Source organism: Oryzias latipes, chromosome 17 (genome assembly GCF_053564925.1).
Source record: "Oryzias latipes strain Hd-rR chromosome 17, Olatipes_Hd-rR_3.1".
NCBI lineage: Eukaryota > Metazoa > Chordata > Actinopteri > Beloniformes > Adrianichthyidae > Oryzias > Oryzias latipes.
This window is the reverse complement of record NC_136253.1, coordinates 10,634,455-10,644,917: the sequence shown is the minus strand read 5'-3', so window position 1 is coordinate 10,644,917 and position 10,463 is coordinate 10,634,455. Positions and strand designations below refer to the sequence as shown.

The 10,463-nt window shown below is 43.6% G+C and overlaps 1 long non-coding RNA gene across 1 annotated transcript; it reads right to left on the bottom strand.

The window, feature by feature from the left end:
- Window positions 1-285: 285 nt before the first annotated feature.
- Window positions 286-3,271, bottom strand: LOC144986802 (uncharacterized). The gene is made up of 3 exons (XR_013650643.1): window positions 3,135-3,271; window positions 583-1,903; window positions 286-502 (listed from the first exon to the last, which is right to left on the bottom strand). It is a non-coding gene; the product is annotated as an uncharacterized LOC144986802 (long non-coding RNA).
- Between the last annotated feature and the right edge of the window lie 7,192 nt (window positions 3,272-10,463).

Here is a 10,463-nt window from a genome sequence, read left to right as displayed (position 1 = left end):
ACAGCTGTAACAATTGAATTTCCCCATTGTGGGATCAATAAAGAATATCTCTATTGCCTGTATTTTGTCTTGATCTGGTTGAACACCACTTGCAGACAGTTCATCTCCAAGAACAGTATTTCTTCCACACCAAACTCAGTTATTTTTGTTGAGTTTTAGTCTATACTTTAGTATGTGCTCCATCACTCTGCAAAGTCTCTCATTGTGTTCTTGAGCTGAGAACTGTCATAGCTAGAACGCGGGACGGACCCAGATGCTGAAACCCAGAAGGCAGAGACAGGTCAGTGAAAGGTAAGTAAGAAGTTTATTTGAGTTCTTGCTTGATCCTGGCGAAGCTGTGGGTAACATGGCTGCGGCTCTTGACTGGAGGCGTGGCTGGAGATCTTGAGGAGCACAGAGACTGTGGCTCACTATGGCAGGCGGCGTCAGCGATAGATGGCTGTGGCTTCTGCTGCTCGAGGTGGTAAGACTCAGGTGACCCTCGTGGCATGAGGTGAAAAACCTGAAGTGCAGAGGACAAAGCAAGGTTAGCTCTGAACGAGACAAGGGCTCAGACGTAGAAAACTTCAGAGGACTAGGTACCATCAGGGTTAACGAACTGGCGAAGAATGATGAAGCTGGGTCTCCTTTTGAAGCAGGTGGCTTGATGAGATGAGTGGTCACAGCTGAGAGGAAGGAGCAGCAGAGCTGGAGGGGGAGGAGTCTGACAGGCCACCATGACAAGAACCCCCATATGATGATGTCATCAATGTAGACTCGAACTCCTTCAAAATTTTAAATGATCTGCTCCATCGCTCGGTGAAATATTTCAGGTGCTGACTTTATTCCAAAAGGCAGTCTGAGAAACCAGTCTCATCTGAAGGGAATGTTAAAGGTACAGTACCTTGTGCTGCTTTCATCCAGCTTCAGCTGCCACTAGCCTTGAGAGGCGTCAAGCTTTGTGAAGTATCTGGCACCTGACATTTCACTGATGATTTCCTCATGTGTGGGTATTTGATAGTGTTCTTGTTTTGTGCTTTCATTTAGGTCTTTAGGGTCCAAACATACCGGTATTCTCAGCAGTTCCATTCTTTTTCTTTTCGATGACCATGTCACGAACTGGTGGTGGAGGACCCAAATGCAGGAGACCAAGCTTGGTGACAGGAACTAAAACATTTAATAGGCAAACTGAAACATGACAAAAATATGAGGAGAAACAAAACTGTGACAAAACATAGCAGATGACCTGACAAGGAAGAACAAAAACCAAGACACTTAAATAGGCTAAGGGCAATTAACTGAACTGAAGACAGCTGTGGATCATGAACCTGAAGGTTGAGTGACTGACAAAGAAAACCAAAAACATGACCAAGAACCAAATCACTGAATCCTTACAGTACCCCTCCCCAAAAGGGCAGATCCCAGATGCCCAAACAAACCCAGAGAAGGGGACCTGGAGGAACAGGAAAAGAAAAAAGTCCAGAACAGTTTGGGTTCCTGCAGTCAGACTGATGTGTGGGGCAACCCCTCCCATGAACAGGCATTAAGAGTAGAAGTCCCAATTACTCTCCCCAGGGACAGGCGCTATGAAGGGGAGCAGCACTGGTGACCCTCTCATCTGGACCAGGAGACATAGCCAAGGGGGAAAGAATGGCGACCCTCCTCAGGAACACACATGAAGAGGAGCGGCCCCAGTGACCCTCCACAGGAAACTTGAAACTTGTAGGATGGTACCGGCAATCCCCCTTAGGAACAGTTTAGCTGGATGTAGATTGGCATGACCTGTGGCTGCAGGAACTCATCTGGCGTGGCATGGAATGGCATGACGAAAAACTCCCCTGCTGGGTCCAAGTTGGTCAGGTCATTCTGCAACGAACTGGTGGTGGAGGACCCAAATGCAGGAGACCAAGCTTGGTGACAGGAACTAAAACATTTAATAGGCAAACTGAAACATCGCAAAAATATGAGGAGAAACAAAACTATGACGTCGGTAATAGGGAACTACTGGCCATTAAACTCGCTCTGGAGGAATGGAGACATTGGTTGGAGGGGGCTGAACAACCGTCTATAGTATGGACAGATCACAAGAACCTGGCCTACTTACGCTCCGCTAAGAGACTGAATTCTAGACAGGCCCGTTGGTGTTTGTTCGTCGACAGATTCGACTTTACCATCACGTATCGCCCGGGCAGTAAGAACGGCAAACCGGACGCTCTGTCTCGCAAGTACAACACCACGGAGGCTACCACTACACCACCCATCATCCCTGACTCCCTTTTTGTGGGCAACCTCACGTGGGACGTGGAGACCAGGATCCTACAGGCCCAAGGTGAGAAACCTGACTCCATTAACTGTCCACCTGTTACCCTGTTTGTCCCCGACAGACTCAGGTCCGACGCCATCACCTGGGGACACTCTTCTAAGGTCGCCTGCCACGGGGGTGTACGTCGTACCCTCATGCTCCTCAAGCGTCATTTCTTTTGGCCGACTATGGATACCGACGTACGACAATACATTGCAGCCTGTACCACCTGTGCTAGGGCCAAATCGTCCAACTCGCCTCCTGCTGGTCGCCTTCATCCACTATCCACGCCTAGTCGCCCCTGGTCTCACATTGCCCTAGATTTTGTTACTGGACTGCCTCCATCTTGCGGTTTTACGGTCATCCTCACGGTCATCGACCGGATTTCTAAAGCAGCTCACTTCATTCCTCTGCCTCACCTGCCTACAGCCACTGAAACTGCTAACACTCTGGTTAATCAGGTTTTTCGTCTCCACGGCATTCCTTCCGACATCCTGTCAGACCGAGGACCGCAGTTCACTTCACGGTGAGTCCATCCTATCAACCCGGGCAACAAGTGTGGCTGTCCTCTAAGAACATTCCCCTCCAAGCCACATCCCGTAAATTGGCACCCCGCTACATCGAACCATTTACCATTGAACGGATCATTAACCCCTCCTGTGTCCATCTTAAGTTGCCGGCTGCCCTCAGGATCCACCCGTCTTTTCATGTGTCCCGACTTAAGCCTGTCCGTCAAAGCCCCCTTTGCCCGCCGTCGTCTTCCCCACCACCCGTCCGGCTCATCGACGGTGCCCCGGCCTACACCGCCAGCCGGGTTTTGGATGTGCATCGCAGAGGTCGTGGGTTCCAGTACCTGGTGGATTGGGAGGGTTACGGTCCTGAGGAGAGGTCGTGGATCTCTCGCTCCCTCATACTGGACCGCTCCCTCATCCACGACTTCTTTCGGGATCATCCTGACCGTCGCCCTGGTCCGCCTGGAGGCGGTCGTTGGGGGGGGGGGGGGGGGGGGTACTGTCACGGTGCCCCCGGCTGACTCCTCCTCCTCATCAGCTACACCTGATGCTTCCAGCTGCACCTCCTCAGCCTCGTCTGGCCGCAGGCTCTTAAGGAGACCACGGACCTGCAATCAACGCTAGTTCGTTGTACTTCCACGGTGCATCTCCTGGCCTCGTAAAATTCTTGTTCTATGTTAGCCTCGTTCCCTGTTAACCCAGTCTGTCTTACCTCGTCTCAGGATTACATCTCCGTTTGGACCCTCCTGGTGACTGCTCTCGTCTCGCTGTCCACGTTCCGGTCGCTCCTCTGGATATCCACTTTGGATACATCGCTTGACGCCGCCAAGACCCTCCAACCACCTCCGTACCCTACCACAGGAAACCTGGGACTCAGCTTCATCCCCGCTGCCACATTAAAACCAGTTACTCTTACCTATCCGCTTGCCTTGCGTCTTTCCGGGTTCCAGCACATGAGTCTGCCTTAGCCTGCTAGCCATGACAGACCATTCGGTTGAGCCAGTCTGTAGGTTGGTTTTTTTTTGTATTTGAAATGGTTTATTTCAAGCAATCAAATAGAAATAATACACAAAAGCAATACAATCATCAGTTATACATTCATACAGTAAATAATCAAACTTAGGATAATTAGGAGCCGGTTTAGCTCGTGCTGGTTTGCGGCGCCTTCCGTCCGTGAAACCAGGGTTCAACTCCGGGCTGCTCCCTGTTCCCTTCTCTACCCCTGTGCCGGTTCCAAGCCCGGTTTGAGAAGGTTGCGTCAGGAAGGGCATCCGGCGTAAAACATTGCCAAGTTTACCATGCGACTTGTTCGCTGTGGCAACCCCTGATGGGAGAAGCCGAAAGAGGAAGAATAAATATTGCTTGAAAGGAGGTGGAAGGAAGCGAACTTATATAATCCCACCCCGTTATACTGTAACCATTTTATTACATGATTTATCAATATCCGGTTCCTAGCTTTTATCAGACAGAATTAAGAATCGTAAAGTATCAATAAAGCACATGACAAAGATGAATTACTTAATTATAATGTAAAATAACTATTTCGGAAATCAACATGGCAAATGCAGATCAGTTATCTAGAATATATGCAGATTATGTTACTTATAAAAGTAATTGATATGATAAAAAAAATACTTTATCAGTAAAATAGACACAACACTGTTTCAGAGATTTTCAGAGCAAAATTTCATCAAGTATCAAAAGTTGAAAACGTGCAAAATGATGTTACATTAGGAAAGATTTTTGATTCAATTTATCAATTTTTGGAGCAAGTGAAGTAATATCATTAAAAGTCAATCAATTTAACCATTTTCAATAATTGATTAATCATTTGTTTTGCTATTTTTTTGTATTTTTTATTTTTCATGTTTTTATTTATTTATAATAAAGTAATGCTGTAAGGGAAAATAAAAAAGGGTCCATAATCTGTCGATTGTCCAAGGTTGGCATTTCTTCTTCTGCTGATTGTCAGCCGTTCTTCTGGGTTTAAACAGTTTATAGTTCTTTTCGATGGTATGTCTGCAGACATTAGATTCAGGTACATATCATTCTTCAGCTGATATCAGCAGCAGTGAAAGTTGAGGTCAAGTTGTCTGTATGTCAAAACTCTCTGCTGAGAATCAGGTTACATCAGACATTCGGAGAAAGCGATGAATCAAGGCGTCATATTTCTTGAAATGATTTGGCTCTTTGATTTTGACAGAAATCCTGCAGCCTTTAACCCAAGTGTTCTCAATCTGCTTCTGCTTCCTGAAGTTCATTGACCTTTTTGATTATTCCTAACATGATCATTCTGTCCAACTTTTTCTTTGGGCCGTCTTTTAACGGAGTAGGAACCCTGTGTGCTGCATGAACAACTGGTTGAGCACTGTCCTTGAACTGTATTCTATATGTGAAGGGCAAAACACCAAAAACCTTGAACACATCTGAAAAGATCTGACTATTGTTTTCACAGAGTCATTTATTGGGGTCAACGTTGGAATGATTCAATATACTCTTTTTAAAAGTCCCAATTCTTCAGAGGCTTTGTAACCTAGAAGTGATTCACATCCCTCATTCACAACAAGCATTTTTCCTTTTACTGTCTCTCTCAGTCTGCATGTGCCCAAACATTAAATCATAGTCCTGTAGTTCATCATAGTCTTTCAGTCCAGAACTTTTCCTCTTTATTTGTGGTTTGTTTTCCATTGCATTTATGTCAGACATGTTAATAAGATTCGCTTTTGCACCAGTGTCCAATCTCATGGTGACTCCAGTCCCATTTATCAGTAGTGGAACTAACCATTTATCTTCTGTAGTGACATCTCATTTTCATTGTCTGAATTATTTTTTGTTCACTTTCACAATTTACAATTCCAACCAAGACCAGGCTCCTCAGCTAAGTTTACAGTTTTTCCTTTCTTCCCCTCTATGTGTTTGGGGAAACACTGTTTAGCAAAATGATTCTTGCCTTGGCAGTTGGAGCATTGCTTACCAAAAGCTGGGCACTGTCTAGGTTTGTGCTGCAAACGACATCTCCTACAGCTGATCTCCTCCGATTGCTGTGCAGGCCAGGTCTGTGTGCGTCTTTTCCACTGATGTGTCACCGCTCTGACCACTGCAGCATCGTCGCTCACTTGTGCTTAAGCAACGTCTTCACATGCTTATGGGACAACTCACTGGCCTGGCAGATTTTAATCAGCATCAGTTCCGTCTCTCGTAGTAGCCTCTCTCTGACCTTTTCCTCCATCCCAACGAAAACAATCTGATCATGGACTCCTTTAGCGTCCCGAAGTTGCAGGACTGCGCCTTTCAACACAGGTCCGTCAGGAATCTATCAAACGGCTCTTGTCCCCTCTGTGTCCAAGACCGAAACTCATATCTCTCGTATGTCTCGTTCTTCTTTGAAGAACAGTGAGCATCAAATCTGCCCTTTTAATCATCACCAGGATTGTCAAACACAAGTGTGTTAAATTCTTCAATGGCCTGTGGCCCTGCTATTGTTAGCAGTAGCGCTACCTTTCTTGCTTCTGGCTTTGTCTCCAGTCCCATCGCTGCAACATACAGCTGGAATTGCTACCTGAAGGTGCGCCAGTTTTCGTTGACATTTCCCGTCAGTTAAAGCTTTCCGGTGGGTTCAAATCCATGTCGTTGTGTACATTTTTACTCCCTGTACCATGTTATGTTCGTATTTGTAATGATAAGGCCAAGTTAGCTTCCAGTAACTTCTTTAATGAGCCAAGTTGTTCACATTCACCATGTCATTTCTTCTTCTAGTATCTATTTTTAATAACCTGACTACCAACTGGTAGTGACACCTAACGGTCGACACATGTTCCCACATACAATCTCAACAGTCCGTGCACTGAAATATTCCGGGGGATTGGGGATTGGTCCCAGGCCGCAGACATAGAAATAATGCATGTGCTAACTTTAATTATTTTCGTTATGTTTATTTTCTAATATTAAAGGAAGTTTTATTCTGAAAAACTACCGATTCTGTTAACCACATTGATCTGTTTTGATGCATCACATGACTTTAGCGCAATGATTAAAACTGAACAAAAACCAAACAATAAAATTAATTTGGAAAATTTCTTCGGGGAGGAAAGAGCCAGTGAGGACACTGAAGAAGAGCCTTCGACTTAAAGAAAAATAAAGCTGCTAATTACAGACAAAACCTGGAGGTTCACAAACTCTCAGTTTAAACCATCTGCAAATATTTTACAGACAATGAAAAATCAATCACATAAAGTAGTTTCTGATTTGTGGAAACTTGTAAAGGTATTTTAATAAAAATTCCCACACAATTAATCAGGTTGTCTGTTAAAACAAAACATGTAAAATATTTTTGCTCTGAAAGATGATTGGAGACTGTGTTGAGTTCCCAGTATTACAATGGTATTCCATGAAAAAAAAAACCTGTAATGCTGCTTTTATTTGATTATTAACAAATCAGAAACAACTTTTAAAAATCAATAACTTTGTTTAGTTGAATTTCCATCATCCGTAAAAAATAATAATAATAAAAAATCAACTAAAGTTTTCAGTTTTTTTAAAACTAAATTTCTTGTTGTAGCATTTTAATTTAAAAGATGGTTTTCTTTGTTTGATTTTTTGTTTTTTTGAGAAACCGGAATCTTAAAAATGTTAAACTTCGGCCCGTTTGACCGGTTTGCAAAAACAATGTCTGACATTAAACCGGTCCGTGCCTGCGAGGAGGTCTGAAACGATTAAAAATATTCCGTGTTCTATTGTTTTGACTTCTGTTTTTACTGCCTTTGTTATAAACTGAGGGGTTGTAATATCTGGGAAACCTTTATTTTGTAATTAAAGTTTGAAACCAGTGATTTATTTTGTTTACATACAGGCTAATATGTGACATTTTTCCTACATTTCTGGGTTATTGGAGTTTTTTCTATTTTTGGGGGGGGGGGGGTTATTTACATTTTATTTGCCAAAATATTATAATTTATTAAAGAAGACCTCAACTAAAATTGGGTATAACGTTGAAATAGCTCTGGGTCTCTTTATTTTTTAGGAGAAGAAACTTTTGTACTTTATTTGGTGTCCACCTTGATATTCTTCGAACCCAAGCAACCACCCTTCTCCTAATCTAAACTAACAGAAGGGCTCCACGGGTGCTACACTCCTATTGACTTAAAAATCTGTATTTTTCTCGTTAGAGTTTTTTTTTAAGTTTGTATACAATGCAGATCAGCACTGTCAGTTAAGCATAAAATATATGAAATATACAGTATATCAACAGGAAAAACAACAACAAAAGATAGAAAAAAGGAAAAAATAGCACAAACATACACAGAGCACAAAATGAAAGTAGTAAAAAAGAACAAAAAGAAAACAAAAGCAGACGATAAAGAAGTTGTCCCATTTAAGCTGGAAAAATATGTGTCCCATTTCAGATGGAAGTCAAAGGCTTGAAAATCTTTTAGAAAAAAATTATTGACCAGCACACTTGAGACTGTAATGGAGTTCGGGACCAGACATGGGTAAAAAAAATATTAATTTGTTGCCACAAAATAATCGTTCGACCGCGTCCCCCGTGGTATCCTGTGGAGGGTGCTCTGGGAGTATGGAGTCTGGGAAGCCTTACTGAGGGCTGTTCGGCAGTAAGTTTAACCTGTTCCTGGTGCATATTGGACTCCGGCAGGGCTGCCCTTTATCACTGGTTCTGTTCATAGTTTTTATGGACAGAACCAGATGTGGTCTGGTTTGGATACCACAGGATTTCCTCTCTGCTCTTTGCAGATGTTGTTGTACTGTTGAGCTGGGACTTTAAGCGTGCATTGGGGTGGTTTGCGGCTGAGTGTGAAGCGACTGGGATGAGGGTCAGCACTGCTAAATCTGAGGCCATGGTTCTCCATGTCCTTGCCCCAGGAGGAGGAGTTTAACTACCTTGGGGTCCTGTTCACGATTGATGGAACACCCGGAGCATGAGATTGACAGGTGGATTGGAGCAGCGTCCATAGTAATGCGGTCGCTGTATCGGTCCGTTGTGATGAAGAGAGAGCTGAGCCAAAAAAAATAGATAGATAGGCATTTATTGTCGTTTGCACAGCTTTTACACTGACCTACGATATTAATTACAGTACAACCCCAACAAACTGTTCAGAGTTGACTGAGGCTGCATCAATAAATGTGCTGCCTTAAAAAAAGCTCTCAATTTACCAAAACTCATCACCTATGGTCATAAGCTCTGGGTCATGACTGGAAGAATGAGGTCCCGAATACAAGCGGCTGAAATGAGCTTCCTCCGTAGGGTAGCTGGGCGCTCCCTTACAGATAGGCTGAGAAGCTTGGCCACCCGCGGAGAGCTCGGAGTAGAACCGCTTCTCCTCCACATCGAAAGGATCCAGTTGAGGTGACTCAGGCATCTAGTCCGGATGCCTCCTGGACCCCTCCCTGGAGGTGATCCTGGCATGTCCCACTGGGCGGAGGCCCCGGGGAAGACCCAGGACACGCATGAGAGACTACGTCTCTCGGCTGGCCTGGGAATGCCTCGGGTTCCCCCGTGAGGAGCTGGAGGAAGTGGCTGGGGCGAGGGAAGTCTGGACATTTTTGCTTAGACTGCTGCCCCCGCGACCTGATTCTGGATAAGCAGAGGAAGATGGATGGATGGTTGCATATTTTCCTCATTCATGTGTGGGCTTTCTCCAGTCCAAAAATGTGCTTCATAGGTTAATCCACGCATAAATTACCCTGACGTGTGCATATGAATGATTGTGTGTGGCCCAGCAACAGACTGGTCATCTACCGTATTTTCCGGACAATAAGTCGCTCCGGAGTATAAGTCGCACCTGCCCAAAAATGCATTATAAAGTAGAAAAAATAACAGATAAGTCGCACTGGACTATAAGTCGCATTTTGATAGGAAATTTATTTGACACAATCTGAGACCAAGAACTAATAAGTTCCACAACATCATATGACACAATCATAGCAGACTGTTGATCTCATAATTTCACAGTAATTCTTTCTCATGCTTATTTATTTATTCTTTTCATGAAGCATCATTAGCCAACTAATACTCTGTTTTCATCCTGTATTTGTAGAAACAGTTTTCACTTTTATTGCATTTCTGAATCTATGAAATCGTTGGAAAATAGAATATTATGTCCTTAGCCTTCAAGATCTTACTGTAAAAAAAGGTTTGCTGATTCTCTGATACTCTTAAAACTTAACATACTCTTAAGATTTAACATACCTCATACATCAAATTGACCCAGGAACATCATCTCTGTTCCTCACAAATTAACATAACAGGAGGGTTAACAATGTATTTATTTCAATTTATTTCTAATATAAGTCGCTGCAGAGTATAAGTCGCACCCCTTGCCAAACTATGAAAAAAAGGGCAACTTACAGTCTGGAAAATATGGTATTTAGGGTGTACCCTGCCCCCCCCACCAAAAAAAAAGTTACTGCATTGGCTCCAACGACGCTATGACCCCAAAAAGGGACTAAGCAGGTTCAGAAGATTGTTTTGACTCTAATGGCAAACTGCGACCTACTGAACAATTTTGGTCTAACACTATTTTTTTGTCGATTTAATTTCTCCTTTTTTAATTTTATATCAAAGTACAACAGATGTCATGACACCAAATGTGAGAATTTCTCTGTCCATCTGCTGAAAAATCGTCCCACTCAAAAAGCAGCAGAGCTGAACATGA